Source organism: Topomyia yanbarensis, chromosome 2 (assembly GCF_030247195.1).
Source record: "Topomyia yanbarensis strain Yona2022 chromosome 2, ASM3024719v1, whole genome shotgun sequence".
In the NCBI taxonomy this organism is placed as follows: domain Eukaryota; kingdom Metazoa; phylum Arthropoda; class Insecta; order Diptera; family Culicidae; genus Topomyia; species Topomyia yanbarensis.
In genome coordinates, this window is record NC_080671.1 from 300,019,957 (window position 1) to 300,037,188 (window position 17,232).

The 17,232-nt window shown below is 34.4% G+C and overlaps 1 protein-coding gene across 4 annotated transcripts in view; it reads right to left on the reverse strand.

Moving 5' to 3' along the window:
- The window catches only part of LOC131683355 (uncharacterized), a 67,588-nt gene that overhangs the window by 39,848 nt on the left and 10,508 nt on the right, over window positions 1–17,232 (reverse strand). The gene's annotated exons all lie outside the window — the stretch shown is intronic.

Below are 17,232 nucleotides of genomic sequence, written 5' to 3' on the forward strand. Positions count from 1 at the left end.
CCCTGCCGGCGATCATGCAAAATTGCGATGCAACGACCTAGCAAGTAAGAAAATGCGGCAATGTGTGGCCAGATAGAGTCGATAGGGGGTGCACTCTCAGCGCTCCAATTACCGCATCTCTCACCATGAATTACACAGATTTATGCTTCAGCCTTGATTCTATGTAACAATTAGGAAAGGTAAAAGAGAACAATTATTTACTTGATGGATACACATCGCATAAAATATTAAAATCGTGGCAATTTCCAGCTCATCAGAACAATGTACTCTTTACCCGGCATATATCTAACAGAAGTAGGTAATCTACAGGAGGTCTTCTCATCATACAATAGTACCATCAGATGCTCATTAAAAATCAAGTCAATGTGCATAATAACCATATCCGCAAAAACTAGAGATCAATTCTAATAAATATAGAGTTTGACATAACGGTCTTATATGTTTTTTTTTGAATTTATTATTACAGTACATGAAAAACAAATTTTTCTAACCGACTTCTAAGACCCATTCATTATCAAGCATGATACAAAACACAATATATTCAACATAGGTATATTTTATCCGATGAAATAATAATTGTTCGCGAAAAATCTGAACACTTAAAACGCATAGATCTCTTAAAATATTCAATCAAAAAATGAAACATTTCTGATACATATTGACGTATGTCCATGTGTTCTATATAAAATACACAATTTGTTGATGTGTTAAAAGCCCTTTCAGAAATAGCGTCGAAAGAAGTGCGTAATAGAAAAGTTACTATGTGCAGTCCAAACGAAAATCAGGGATAGCCAATTACTTGCTTTCTTCCACAATTTATGGCATTTTTCTTAATTGGTACCTGCTGTTAACATTTAAATTGCTCTATCATCACGAGAGCCCGATTTTGCCTGATAGGAGCTACGGACAGGCTCTTTCGGTGCATTTGCTTCTAAATATGCAAAACATCACTGACTGCACTAAAATCGTTTCTGCAATCTTCCTGGTAGATATTCCTGTTGATATGAAGTTTTTACTGGTTCGTCCACTGTTGCAGATGATCTGCCAAACCAAATATTCCTTGGGAAACATGCTTTGTTCCCTGATTTCGTTACACAGCCGTATAGCAATGCAGTTGGCTGAAGTCTTCTGCGTTTTGTCATCCACTATCACGCAGTAAAATTTGGTCAAATATTCACGAAAAAATTTCAATCAAGTGTTTAGCCCTCACATTTTACCTATCACTATGGTACAGAACCGTCATTACTTTAAATGATTTAATTTCTTAATGATGCTTCGAATTGTGCAGAAACACTTTTGACATTTTTATTTTCTCAGCAACAGTGCGAATAGAAAGGTCTGGTCTTCTGAATGTATGTTTCACTATCGAATCCATTTGGTCGTTTCTTAAGACTATTTGTATGGTATTGTGTACCTGTACACAAAACATTTGGTTCAATACATTTTTTCCTTTTGAAAATATTTTTGCATAGTGCTAGGCGTTTGGTCCTCAAACCAAAAGACAAGTACGGATTCCACATTCTCATGAGCAAACAAGAACTTCTGTGCTTGGCTACCCGAGACATTACTCGGAACCAGCCAGTTGATTAGACGTCATGCAAGACGTATGCCCTTTTGGATTTAGTGTCTTACTATTTCCAGCTTTGGTGCTAGTTAAGATTTATCGTCCAACTAGCCCAAAGTCTGGTGCTAGTCACTGATACGAATTCGAAACGAAAACATTCCAATTATATTTTTTTTCGCCTTTGTAGCTTTTGGCAATAGAGTATTAGATGATTTTGAAACACGGTGAATAAAACATGAAGATTAGCCAAGTTTTTTTAAAGTATTTTAATTGGATATCCCTGATTTTCATTTGGACTGCACAAAATAACTTTTCTAACACGCACTTCTTTCAACGCTACCTACACAAATGCTTTTTAAGTGTGAACAAATTATGTATTTTTAGAATTTATAGAGATAAGCTAGGGTATTTTAGGGACAAAATGACCCAGTACCCCACTTTTCCCACTTTTACGAGAAAAAGAAATATCTTCATTCACATACTAAGGTTATTTCCTTTAAAAATAGGTACGAATTGTAATTTTCTGAGTGCTACTTCAAAAGTCGTAGCATTTAATATATTTTTCCTCCATTTTTTCCCATAGTATCAATTTCATAAACTTCAAGCTATGTGGGCGTGGGTCTAAAATTGTCTAAATGAAATGAAATTTGGCATCTGAGCTTTGACATTTGTCACAATATGAAAGGGGGGCACATTGAGAATTTAAAAATGAGTGACGAGTTTGTGACGGTAGAGAGAGCATTTTTATTTAAATTTGCAAAATATTCGGTTCTACCCAATATAAGAAACTTTGTTTGAATTGCTTTAAAATTCTAACACCATGTAAACAAGCTCGCTGAACTGTAATTTTTTGAGTATTTTACTTAGATGACGTCGCCTTGCAATATTCCATACACTCAGGTAAATTTTTAAACGCTCGCGTGTCAATTCCTTGCCAGGTAGGCATTATCATTAGTCACGTGCGGTGGAAAATATAACGTATGATATTCGCTTCTTGCTAAGGGGACCGATTCCATTATATGATACACCCAGCACAAATCAAGCGTGAAGTAATAATATATGCGAGTACATCGTTTCCTGACGTAGCAGCAGGATATGAAATCACATGTCAGTAGACCCTTGAACTGAAGAAACGCCTCCCATCTTCCTGTATTGACAGAGTCCATTTTCCACCTGCTTTGGTGTTCTAGAATAAATTATACAATATTTTTGTCCGAAAAAATATATAACAGTGTGTACCATCTTATGTTCGTAGACAACATACTCGTTTGCTTAAGATTTTAGGCCACCTTGGATCCGGAAGACAACACCTCAAGCCATTTAATTAACCCTCTTAAGACAGATATCTTCCGTTCAAATTCAGTATAATAATAATGAAAAACAGTTGCTTTTCACCATTAAACAACATATACTAGTAGGGTTAACTACCTACTTTCACCATACTAAAGAGGGTGCCTCCCAATTCATTAATTTCTTGGCCTACATTCAATGGAATGTGTAAAAATTGACATCAACAGCATTGCATCGATGTTAAGAACCAAGATAATAACACAAACGCGCTGAAAACAGTGGTATTCTCGTGTTTGAGTGCGACGAAAACTCGAATCGAGTGCCCCTACACTGAAAACCATTCGAAAATTATTATTGATTTTGATTCAAGGCGCACATCATACGAAATGACAGCAAAGTAGCCAAGATGCACACCTTACTGGAATACATCAAGGTAGCGACAGTATATTCATACAAGCTGGGCATAACGGTTATGCAGGTAGGTACTTGTCTCAGCTTGGAAAGCTTGTTTTAGCCCGGACGCAACTACCTGAACCAGTACACAAAAATCAGAAATTCAACTGACCTCATTTTGGTTTTGCCTAGTTTTTCTTTAAAAATATTTCAATACAGGAATGATTTTGATTGACATATTTTTCAATACATGTATACTGAAAGTTGAAAGTATTGTCGAAGATTGTCAAAATCATTCTATTTCGGATTTAGTCGATTATATAGTAAAATTTCAATTATTAACAAATGTAATATGTAATATGCAATACGATAATTATTTTTCATCTTTTGAGATTCCAAACTAGATCTGGAATAAGTATGAAGTTTTTTTGTAGTGCTGGCTGACTAAATAGAAAAGAAATAAAAATTATTCCTTTCATCTAAAATTGAAATCATCAATCAATTACCAACAATCCTTAAATAGCTTTGGTTATTTCGTCGCATTTAAGAGTGCAGTTTATAAAAAGATAACATTATGAGAAACATAACTCTATATTATATTTACGTGTGGATTACTGGCATACGGAGTATTTCAACAATTTAATTCCATATCTTCATCCGTCGGTCGGTGAAACAAAACGTTTGAAATATCGTATGTTGTATTTTACGATGAAGCAGTTTAATTCAACAATGAGATTAGTTGAATTCCAATCGTTTGTGTCTTGGCTGAAAAGGTAGTGTAACGGCATATGCAATTGTATTTGAACTAAAACAAGCGTTACAAGCTGAGACAAGCTTTTCAAGCTTTAGCTCAGGTAGGCTTTTTAAGTTTTGTGCTAGGCTGAAACGTTCATGTCCAGACTGAAACTGACAGCTTCAAACCAACAACGTTGGATTATTGTTTTCAACAAAAATTTAGTTCGCCCAAATATTAACTAGACGAAACCAAAAACTCAACTAATTTTTTAGTTGAAATTGTGATGAATCGGTTTTCCGTGTATTGTTAAGCTACCATTTGATTCAATGTGTTGAACAATGATGACGGACGCTGCTCTAACCAACGGCTTCAAATGGGTAGAGTGAGTCACCCTATTTGGACTACTACGAGTCGCTGACAAAGTTTTGATTTTTTTAAAATGTAGGGGAATTATGGTTAAAACCGACACCTTAAGCTTAACACTTTTTCTAAGTTGCCACAAAACCAATAAAATTATAATTTTAATGCACAATTCTTCTTCAAAAAATTCTTAACAAGACTTAATTTTTTCAGCACTTCGAAAAATTAATTTCATTAAAAATTATTGGTTGTAAAACTTGGAAAACAAAGTGACTTTTTGTAAGCACTGCGGGTAAAACCGACACCCTATAGGGGTAAGATCGACACCCCCTTTAATTTATTTTCTCTCCACTTTCTTAAAATCTTTATCTTTATTAAAAATTAGATATATGCGTGATTAATAAAGTGTGAGTATGTATGAAGCAAAATATGTGCTTTTTATTGCTTCATCATATTGTGAGGGGAAGAAAGTTCAAAAGCGTAGTACTATAAATGAGAGTATTTTATGCTATAGGATTATTTATTGATATGAGTATTTCTAACTAATCCTTGCGCACATCATTGCAACCTCAAGTGTCATTTTATTTCGTAAGAGAAGATTTGCAAGCGTTCTACGTTCTGCTAATTGGATTCATTCACTTATAAGTGACACACACACACTTCTTAGTAAAACTATCTTTTTCAGATTTGATTTTTCGGACTCTGATTATCAACGATCTATTGGGGTATACATAATATCATTGTTTTATTGTGATAAAGTTCGTCTATGACAAACCAAGAGAACACTAGATACTCGGTTCGATGGGCTTTTTGCAGAAATAGCAAAAGCTTCGATAGAATCAGATAAGCAAAAGTTCTAATTTTTGATTTTTAAAGAGACTTATAAGAAATAAACACAATAAAAGTATTTCTGTGTAATTCAGCTATAGTGTGCCAATAGTGTAATTGAAGTGTCACAAAGATCCCCAGCCTTTTGTAATGAATCGCAAGTAAACACAACCATCTTAACAGTGTGTCGATTTTACCCTAACCAAAGGGTGTCGGTTTTACCCCAACAGCGCACATTTTTTTATAAAAGCAATTAAAAATATTGAATTTCTCAAACTCGTCTTCAATGCACCTAGTTGATCATAGGAAAGGCCGGTAATAATAGGTACTGAAAAATGGGGTGATTTGGAAAGCTTTTGTTCGGTTAAAACCTTAAAATCTACCAACGAAATTTTACATCCAGACGAGTATGAACGCTGCTGTCGTATGTTTTGTTTATTTTTATGACATTCGGCGCACTAACGTAAATCCAATTTTTCTTCAAATGCTCTACATAAACGTACTAATAATAATGTATCATTATGAAATGAATAAAAATTTGATTTCTAGGAAAAGTTGTGGGGTGTCGGTTTTACCCACAGTGTCGGTTTTTCCCACAATTCCCCTACCATTTTTTACAGAAAAAATGTACCATTTTTTACGGAAAAAATCCCTTTATATAGGGTTTTAATAGGAATACACTGTCCATGGAGTCAGCATTCACGCCACCTAACTCAGAAAAGTGGAAATTCGGTGTTTTGAATTTAACTTGTCAGCAAGTGTCAAAAACTTGGATCGGGGGGTGAAATTGGACCATGACTATGGCGGTATTATGGGCTTTTCGTTTGCTTGGATAGACGATAAATCCCAACTAACGCCAAATTGGCACCAGTTAAGAACTTATTTCACTTAAGGCCGATTTCTTCACACTCGCTCAACTTTTAAACCAGGTTCACCAGTACGTTGAAACCTGGCTTAAGCGCTAAGCGAGGGTGAAGAAATCGGCCCTTAGCAGTAAGCTCCGATCTAGTTGATACCGCTACATGGTATTATGTATTATCCATGATTTTAAGCCCGAGTTTAGTTCGGTCTAAGGACCGATTTCTTCACCCTCGCTTAGTGCTTAAGCCAGGTTTAAACGCTTAACGTACTGCTTCCTGAGACCAAAAGAAAATAGAATAAAAGGCCGTTAGTTCACCTTGCATACATATCAATAATTTAAATCTACTTTGCGCCTTTCATGTGCTTTATTATGCCCCATGTTGCAAACAAACCATATAGCGGCAAGTAAACAACTTGTATCCCGTACGAAAAACAGGTGCAATCAAGTTTTATATTCTTTTTTTGATATTGTGTATCGTCTTCTCCAGATAGTGCTACACGCTCATTTCAAAACGCCACATCGAAGAGTTATAATGTTATAAAATTTGGCATAAATTCATTTTTGAGACAAATTGTCGAAAGGAATTTTAAAATTGGATGCAGAGCTGCATTAAATAAAATTATTTTCGTTCTTCTCAGTTTGCTTATGGCTATCAGAATAAATGAAACTGTTTAATTTGCATGCAAAATTATAGGTATGTTATCGAAAAGAACCAAAAGAAAAGAATGCCTAATGCATCTTCTCATGAAGAAAACTATTTGCAAGTGGAAGTTTATATATTTTACCGCTATCGAAAACACAAAATTTAATTCCTCACTAAAAAGCGCCAGAAATGTCCAAAGCTAAGATGAAATAAAAGATTGTAAATAAACCTGCATAACATCATTATATGTCGGCAAACAATCTACCATAAATATTCTCATTTTGATCGTTATTTAAATATCAAAGCTTGTCATATTGTTTAACCATCCATAATTTTCCAACAGAAGGAATTGCATTTCCGCTGTATCACGAGTTATCATTTATTTCTTAAAGTTAGAACAGATACAGGATATAAAAGAGTTGTTGAAAATTTGGTACACCCAAAACGGCGCGCTCAGATTTTCTGTTTTTGGGACTACAAGCAATCTCATTATCATTGCTGCTGCTGCACTGCATTTTGTTTTGTTTCATCCTTTTCTCCGCTGCTATAAATAGCTTATGATCTGAAACTTCTAGAAAAAAACCCTGCCATCAGATATCTAGATTAGAGCCAACAAACTTCTATTTACTAAACACACCTCTTTGCTACTTGTACCACGACGACATACACTCGTTGAGTAGCAAAATGGCATATATAAGCTTCACACTAATGATGATGAGTGAGATAATATCGTTTGACTTCCCGCCACCCCCGCTGTTTATTAATTTTCGGTTTGTATGTTTGTGTTCGGAACTAAGCCTTTATAGAAAAAAATATTAACGGTTAGCATCAGGACTGGAACCGAGAAACATCTGCTCGCTAAAACGCCTATTTACACATTAGGTCACAACGACACATGACCAGCAGTTGTTCGAATAAGCTATATAAACTTCACATCATTACCGCAGCGACCACAAGGGGGACAGCATGGGGACGATGGTATGTGTTATTCAAGCTATCTCTGCACTGTGTAGACAACAGCATGTAGCTATGGGGAACGAATTGTATTGCACAAGTATGAGGTTTGTTTGAACACTAATTGTACCATTTGGAAGCTTTTCGCTCATAGTTCGAGAGCGAAATAAACAGAAAATTTGGCTTCCAAAGATTCGTTTTGGGTGTAGGAATAGAACCGACAAACTTCTATTTGCTAAATACACCCCTTTGGTACCCGTACCATGACGACATACACTCGTTGAGTAGTAAAATGGCATATATAAGCTTCACACTAATGATGAGTGAGATAATATCGTTTGGTTCCCCGCCGCCACGTCGGTATTTCAGCATCATCATTAGACCATTTTCCCGCTGTTTATTAGTATTCCGTTTGCATGTATGTGTTCGTAACTGAGCCTTAATAGAAAAAAAATAGATTAAGAGGCAGCATCAGGACTGGTACCGACAAACATCTGCTTGCTTAAACGCCTATTTAGACCTTAGGCAACAATATGATCAGTAGTTGTTCGAATAAGCTATATAAACCTCTCATCATTGCAGCAGCGATCACAAGGGGGACAGCATGGGGACGTTGGTATGTGTTATTCAAGGTATCTCTGTATGAGGTTGGCCTCCAAAGAATCGTTTTGGGTGTAGATACTCCCGATTTTACTTCCATTTTTCGACACGTTCATGCAAGTGGTGTGGAATCCCGGATCATCTGCGCTCACTGGAGATCCCTGAAATATTCATAAGTAAATACCAACACATTGACTGCCATAAAATGTTCTACACTGATGGGTCACGAATCAATGTTTATATAGCGAAACTACACTGATAGAATATATTCGTAAATCGCTGCGAATTAGATTCGTACAGACAATTTTCATAAAATATACGAATTTTTCGAACATATGATGAATCATTCGTAGTTCTATTGAAGCCCTTTTATTTTTTATTACGAGTTTTTCGTGAAAACCACGAAACGATTTTATTAGGTAAACGAATTGTTCACTGCTATATACGAAAGTCTTAATAATATTTACGAGCACCATTCGTCAACCCATCAACGTCAAAAGAGCTTCAATAGCGGTAGAATATGGTGTCAATAATTGTTGATTACCACGACGATCTCGGTCTGACTATTTAGTAACTGTATCCGTATTCTCCGGTTTCAGGAAGATTTCCTGAACCTCTTTCGCCTTCAGTTGATCCATAATCCGGATCCATGTTTTGTATGAAGAAGTTTGAGTTTGCCTCTGCCGTAGCGATGTTAAAATATGCTATTAAATACGAAAATTTTTCTAAGATGAACGAAATGAATTCGTGCGGCTAACTAAATCGTTCGTAATATACACAACAGTTTATTAAAATAAACGAAACATTTCGTTTCATTCCCGAAAAATAATGCCGTTTTCAACAATAACATTCATGTAATGTACACTAAATATGTAAAATTTACGAAAACTTTCCTTAATCAAGCGGCCATTACTTCACACCACAATCTTTCTAGTCCTCAATACAGGTGAGCAAGTTGAAATAAAATCGATTTTTCCAGATCGATCCTTTTAGTTAAAATAATAAAATAAATCGTGGTTGTCATCGATCATCAGGGCCGGCGGAAAGCGTGGATAGTATGGGTAGTACTACCCACTCGAAAATAATAGAGTGGGTAATTACCCACTCGAAATTTTGAACCATTTCAAAAAATTTAGATGTGCAACGCAAGTATCTCGCACTACACACATTTGAAAACATCGATGTATCACAATTCCATTTGCATAAACGAACGTGATTTAATGTGAATGTAATGTAAGCGTGTGCATTGCGAAATGGGAAAAAATCCTTACTAATGGACCCCTCACCCTATGCTTTCTACCCACTCGGGCGTAAAGTGTTTCGCCGCCCCTGTCGATCATTGTTGTGATCCTAAAAGATCGATTGAAACAAATGTGGTAATAAATACGAAAACTTAAAGATGAACGAAATAAATTCGTGCAACCAACGAAATCGCCCGTAATATACGCAAACATTTATTAAAATAAACGAATCATTTCGTTTCATTCACCAAAATGATGTCGTTATCAACGACAACAATCGTGCAATGTACACTAAATAAGTAAATATTACGAAAACTTTCGTTCATCAAGCGGCCATTACTTCACATCACAATCTTTCTAGTCCTCTATAGAAGTGAGCAGATTGAAAAAAAAACGATTTGGCCAGATCGATGTTTTTTTAATTAAAAAAAATCGGTGTTATCAAACATCGATCCCAAAAGATCGAATGAATGAATTCGTGCGGCCAACGAAACAGTTTGTAGTATACTTAAACGTTTATTAAAATAAACAAAACATTTCGTTTCATTAACGAAAAATCATGTCGTCCACCAATCGGCCATTCTTGTTCATGAAATGAACGGAACCTACTATTTACAATGCACGAAAATACTTCGTTGCAGAAAACGACGAATGAATTCGTGGATTGTATGATCAAATTCATTATATTTACGAATTTATATTATCAGTGTAGCAGCAGTTCACTATAGTTTGCAAATAATTAATACATTACCCTCGAGTCATTACTTTATCCTCGCTCAAAGAGGGTTGATAATCACGATCCATTCTTTTTGGGCAAGATACGAGAATTTCTGAGTAACCTAATAAGAAAATTTTATCAATTTACCCTAGTGTGGGTCCAAGGAAAACCAATTCATGTTTCTTTTAGAGGCTTACCGCGATCCTACATACATGGAACTTATCTATCATTATTTAAAAACAGCGTGTGTCAAAATTTAATTAGATTCATCTCCTCATCTCTCATCCATGACTAATCATTCACCAATTAAAGTGTCCTAGAATATTCAGTTTGGTTTTAAGTTCAAACACTAGCAGAAAAATGTGAATAAATACACACGAAAATACAAAATCATTATGAAATACAAGATTCTAAGAAAAAAGCAAACATTAATGTGGTTACAGTGTTAGTTTTAGACATATTACTAGTATAGTTGAAATTTTTGTAACATGCTATGTAAAAAAAACCAACTTTGGCGTAAAAAGCTTTCGCAAATGCCGTATCAAATAAACGTATGGAAAAAGTCAGATGCTAAATTTAAAGATTAAAAGATAATTATCTCTAGAAATAGTGAAACAGACATAAGATTATCCCAGTAGTTGCTATGATATTAAAGTGTTTTTAAATAAATTTACAATTACATTACAATGCTCGAAAAAATATAATGCTGGAATGCTGAAAACTCTCAATTCTGTGTAATGTACTTAATATTTTATTCATAAAATCGTGGACATGTTGTCATCAAATTAATCATTCCAATCTGCCATTGAAGCATTGAACATTTATGCATTATTGAATTAAAATTGGCATTTATGTATTGCGTTTTGCATTATTACATATTTTAGTGTAATTTGCGTCATGATATATTGTTTTTTATAAGTTTCCGTGCATTCATATGTGTGTTAACGAAACCAAACTGACTTATGAGTGTTTTGGTGGATAAGAAAAACATTCCATACTTATTGTTTTATACTCAGAATGACAGTTGCTAATTTCACCACAAAGCAAAGAGTTGCAGAGACATATCTCTTTCTTCTATCTGCCAAAATGTGAAAAAATAAAATCTAATACATGTGAATCTAAGATTATTATTCTGCCAATACAACTTTTTTGGTTTACTTTTGTCTACTTTTTATCAAAGCTTCACTGAAATGAATGTGTACAGTTATGATTCGCAGTATGTGATTTAATCTGTATTTATAATTGCTTTTATTCCAAACTCGTGAAAATTTCATTGTAACGAATGACACATTTTCAACTGAATGCAAATACGGATATGTATACCAATTTACGTCATTATATCACTACAAAACACCTATGCAACACCTTAAAGTGATATGGTCTGAAACACATCGGCTACAAGTTGACAAAAATGTTCTCACACGCTATTAAATTGAAGAAGAAATTCTCTTCCAATGCATTGCAATGCAAGATTCGATTGAAAAATAATTCACTGTCTTATATAGTTTACTCAATTCCATTAGCATGAATTTGTTGCTTTTTAAAATTTTCGTGTATCGCAGACTAGGGGCAGATCACTCTAGGAATAAATAAAAAATTTGGATTAAATTAGAAAAAAATGCATTTAATTTCCATTTTTGTATCAACTTTGTACTCCCTCGCAGAAAAGTTTAAACCATGTCGGAGCTTATCAAATATTTTAGACCGGTTTAAAAGTTAAACTGGTTTAACAAGAGCCAATGCGCCTTGGAGCTTATGGTAATCAGAATACTTATGCGAACGCCTAAAACAACACGTGAGCGATGTCTGAGGCAGCCAAGCACAGAAACTCTAGTTTGCCAACGAGAATGAACTTTGTGACAAAGTCTTTGTCTCTTCTGGCTCGAAGAGAATTCAAATAAATCGTTCTTAGTCGAAGCAAAATATTCATTCCCGAAAAGTAGGTATCGGTGAATGTCAACGCAATTCGACCAGCAATATCTAGGTTATGTACGATTAGTTTTTTCTTGCGTTCATGGTTAATTTATGCAGAAATTTCTTAGCTGAAACTGCTGTGAAACAATAGAGAGAACAAAATGAGTAAAAATTTCATTCAGGTCGCTTCAACCAGAAAATCGTTACTATAAGTATGCTTTGCGAACTCTAGTTAATCCAAAAATGTATCTGTGACCGAGCGTTCTCAGCTTTAGCGTATGCATGGAAGAAGATGCAAAAAGTTGAAGAGCCTATATCTGGTGAGACTAAATTTAGTTCTGCATTCATAAATTTGCTAATGTCCATTGTTTTCCAGAAGTAAGGAAATAGGTTTAACGATGGTGAGATTGTTAAATCCAATGGGAAGCTAGCGAAGAGACGATTTAAGCACCCCCTTGAATCATAATTATTGTTGGTGACTTCCAGTGTTGACGGTGTTGAAGCCACTAAAATTAAATTGCTTTACTAAATTAACACAAACACTTTTCGCAGCGATCGACTAACGGGGTTTTCTTTAAAAAAAAAACTCCGGGGCAATGGATTTCACGGGTGTTGCATTTTCTAGTAGATTAGCAGGCCACTAGACGTGTTTCATCTCCACTTCTGCAAGAAAGTGCAATCCACTGCACCGGTGTTTTTGAATGAAAAACGGCATAAGACATTATAGGGTGATAGCAGCTCTTAATAGTCAGTTAGCACAATTAAGGCAATATCTGACGAATTCTTAAAAAAACATAGTAATCAAGTATATCCCCTGCAAGTTTGAAAATATTTTATTGACGAAATCGAAAGTTATAACGATTTGAATGCTCATAGATGGGTTTTCTACCAGATTTCATGAATGAAGCCATGTTTGTCCATTGACTATTTAGATCGTTTATACGTGTCGCTGTTTTAAAGAAAAAACGTACCATTTAAATACACAAATATAGTGTACAAAAGGTGGTATCTATATAGTGCGCTGAAAAAAATATGAAAATAGGGTTATCTACTTAACGATAACTATAACGTGTAAATTAAAAATTTGAATAAATGTTAGAATGTTTACTTAAAAAGGCCATATCTCAGAAGTTTGTTTACTGACTCTAATTGTTTTCATTGCTTAACTGGTAGACTTTTTATCAACAATTTTCCTTCAGAAGAATATAAAATAGAGTTGTCTACCTCAAATAATAGACAATATAATTGACCTCAACTATATGTTTCCTCATTATTTAGTGAATATTTTTGTGTTAAAAATAATTTTTATTCACTAGTTGACTGCAATTGCTGTATACGACAAATTGTGGATATATGAAATTTTGAAACTAACAGGCGTGATTCGCTGGTTGGACAATTTTTAACAGGGGCCGCATTTTAGTTGGACCTTCGCTAGTTGGTCCATTGTCGAACTAAAAAGCATCTGAATGTCAAATTCTTTTGTTAAATTCATTTAGACAATAAAACTGGCAATAGTTAGTGACGTGAACAGATCCATTTGTATTGATAACATCCCCTTTGACCAGTTTTTGACATTTGTCAACCCAACCAGCGAATCACGAATGTACAAAATTTCCAACAAAAACCGTACCTTAATATAAATTGATCTGAATCTGTAAAGACCTTCACATTTTTGAATATTTAATTTATATATTTTATTTTTCCATAATTTGTAGTTTGCGTTCGTTCCATTAAACCAATGAATAAAAATCGATAGGTCATCGTTTTGAATATAAAAATATAAACTAAGTAATGATAATAAATATGTTGTCATTCAAATCGTTATAACTTTCGATTCCGTCAATGAAATACTTTCAAACTTTTAGCGGATATACTTGAGAACTATATTTTTCGAATGCTAAGTACCAAATAAGTAGACAATTTTTTTTGTTCATAAAGATAGGACCAAACCTGTGGGTATTTGCTGGTAGCCTTATGAAACGTGTCATAAAACTTCAAATCACCATATCTCACGACTCTCTCGATGGATCATTTTGAAATTCTCTGAGAAGATGCTTAGATACTGTACCTTTCGAATGTCGTATGCCAAATTTATGGTCATTTTTTGTTAATAATGGTTTTAGACACACCGTGGCTCTATAATAATTGTATACTACGTAAAAATATTTAAGGCAATCGGTTAAGACGTATATATATATATATATATATATATATATATATATATATATATATATATATATATATATATATATATATATATATATATATATATATATATATATATATATATATATATATATATATATATATATATATATATATGTATATATATATATATATATATATATATATATATATATATATATATATATATATATATATATATATATATATATATATATATATATATATATATATATATGTCGCCGCTGCGAATTTCAATGAAATAGGAGGAAAACACAATTTTTAGAATATATATATAGACAGATACAGATAGGCGCAAATGTTCTCATTTCCTGCACTTATGTTGTCACTATAAAAATGAGACTACATCATTGTTCTGCACCTCATCTTCCTCTTCTTTCTTTTCTTACTTATAGATCAGCTTTATCTTTTGACTGAGGGATTCTAGCAAAAAAAAACTCATCCACAAAGTCGTTGCACACAAAACTCGAAGGTGTACATACTATATAATCTTTACAGATGGTGCTATGTGACATTGTATGGAGCATGTTCGTACAAATGAGTTATGACAATATTTTCGTGCATATAGGGAAATCGAAGAAGGCGCCGTATTACAAAACATCTGCTAAAATTTGAAATACTGTTCCGAAGCAAGCGAAGCACTAAACATGCTGTTAACAATACAAAATATGATCAGCAAAATAATGTTCAGGAACGTTCACTATGGAGTGTTTCATATTTGAAAACACATTTCTCGTGTACCGACATTTTACTGGTGCTGAAGGTTTCAGTACCGCTGTTCTCGCCAAAAAGTGTTGGTATTAGGAACAGTAATGAAATGGTAAAATAAAAGTTTCATTGCAAATATCAATGTCCAGGTATGTATGGTTTTGTGCAACTGTGCTCCGGCTAGTGGCTAATTTCTAATGTTATGTAAAACGAGCGTTATATTTCGTACACTAAAGTGTCCAGATTTTTAGGGATAAATGCGTTGCGCGAACAAGTAACCTATTAAGGAGATTGATGAGCTTATTTACACATGCCGATATAGACACCGTGAGAATCAGAATAAATTGTCTCTATTTACACGTTCCCTACGTTGTTCGGAGATCAGATACCAACATTTTAAGAGTGTTTTGTACAATATGATTGTGCAATGAGGGTATTTTAGTATGAAAAATCAGCAAAGTGCGGGACGCCTGGCCACGCGGGACGAGTCCTGAAATAACAGGCCGGTCGTAGTATTGCTGATTTTGGTAGCATTCTCAGTTCAACTTTAAGTTAAATGAATACTATCTGATGAACAAAAACGAATCGTCATGAATTGAGGGATATTCAAGACGTATGAAGCAGTTGTCTGTGAACAGTTCTCTCCGAAAAAGACGTAAATGAAATAAGGAAATTAATTAAAATCTATTTAGGTGCAACTGCTGTGCTAATATATATGCACGTTACATGTGTTAAGATGTTTTACAAGCGCATAAGAAATGCAAAAATTGGTGTTTTCATGATACGGGTCTGTGCGCGTCAGCGTAGAACATAATGCTATCACATCGAAGTTTTATTTTGCGAAAAACCAAGTAGTTCACATTTTCTACCAAAGGTTTGTTTTGTCGCCTGCTGGACACAATAAACAGAACTCAAAACCTGCCAATGCTTCAGAGCATTTCAGCTTTCCAAATTTAGATACTAAAATAGCACAATATCTGCAACCAAAATCAATGACAATTATTACTAACTGTAGTTATTATTCTTTAATTAGAAAATTTAAAGTTGTGTATTTAATTCCACATTCTGGCAAATTAATAAAAAGCTTATTAGGTTTATCTTCCTATTTTTAATATTTTTGTGGGTTGAAACTGCACACTGTGTGACGTCATTTGCTATTAAAAATTTAAAAAAATAAGCTGTGCCCTCACTGCACTAAAGCGACGATTTGCGTATGCACACGAAAAGTCTGACTAAATAAACGAACTAATGATCAAAATAATAAGCAAGCAGATAAATTTGCTTAGTTTGGAATTCACCAAACGTAGGTCCGGCCGACCGGAAGACATTGAAACCGTATAAGCGTTAATATTTGGTATTTGTACACTTCAACACAGCGGGCATGTCAGCTCCCTCAATTAAAGTAGAGTACATCGTTCCGAGCCTTAGCTGACGATACGAAATAAGTGTAACCGCTTTTTTACAGTTTTTGTGGTCTAATTGAATATGAAATATAGGGAAAAGGCTTACAGTGCGCGAAATAAGTATACCGCACACAATAAAAATCTTGGAATAATAGTTCTCCGACCCAAATCTTGTGTGATACTTTGCACAGAAACAAGCCACATGGATCATATCTTGACATTATTCGTACGCTTCTTATTTTCAAATGAATTAATTTTCCACCAGCTCATGAGAATAATAATTATTAGTTATACCGTACAAAACCGAATCAACTATTATTCATAAACCGGACTTCAATTGAAAATTTGATACTTTGTTCATCCTCCTCAAGCTCGTTGAATCTCGTTGAATCAAGCCAGGACCGCCATGTCTATTTATGCCCATTAGGGTGGGGCATTGTTGTATGGAAAAACGTAATCTTAACCTAATCAACCGAGCACAGCACTTTTTTGGTTCCATTTGGGGTCCCAAACAACTGTACGAAATTTGGGGTCGATTGGATTTGACCCGGCGTAGCGCATTGCGTTTGAAATTTGTATGGAAATTAGTATGGGAAAACCTACTTTTTTGCATTTTCAATTTTACATACTACAATTCAGGGGCGGCGAAACACTTTATGCAGAGTGGGTAGAAAGCATAGGGTGAGGGGTCCATTAGTAAGGTTTTCTTCCCTTTTCGCAATGCACACGCTTAGATTACATTCACATTAAATCACATTCGTTTATGCAAATGAAATTGTGGTGCATCGATGTTTTCAAATGTGTGTAGTGCAA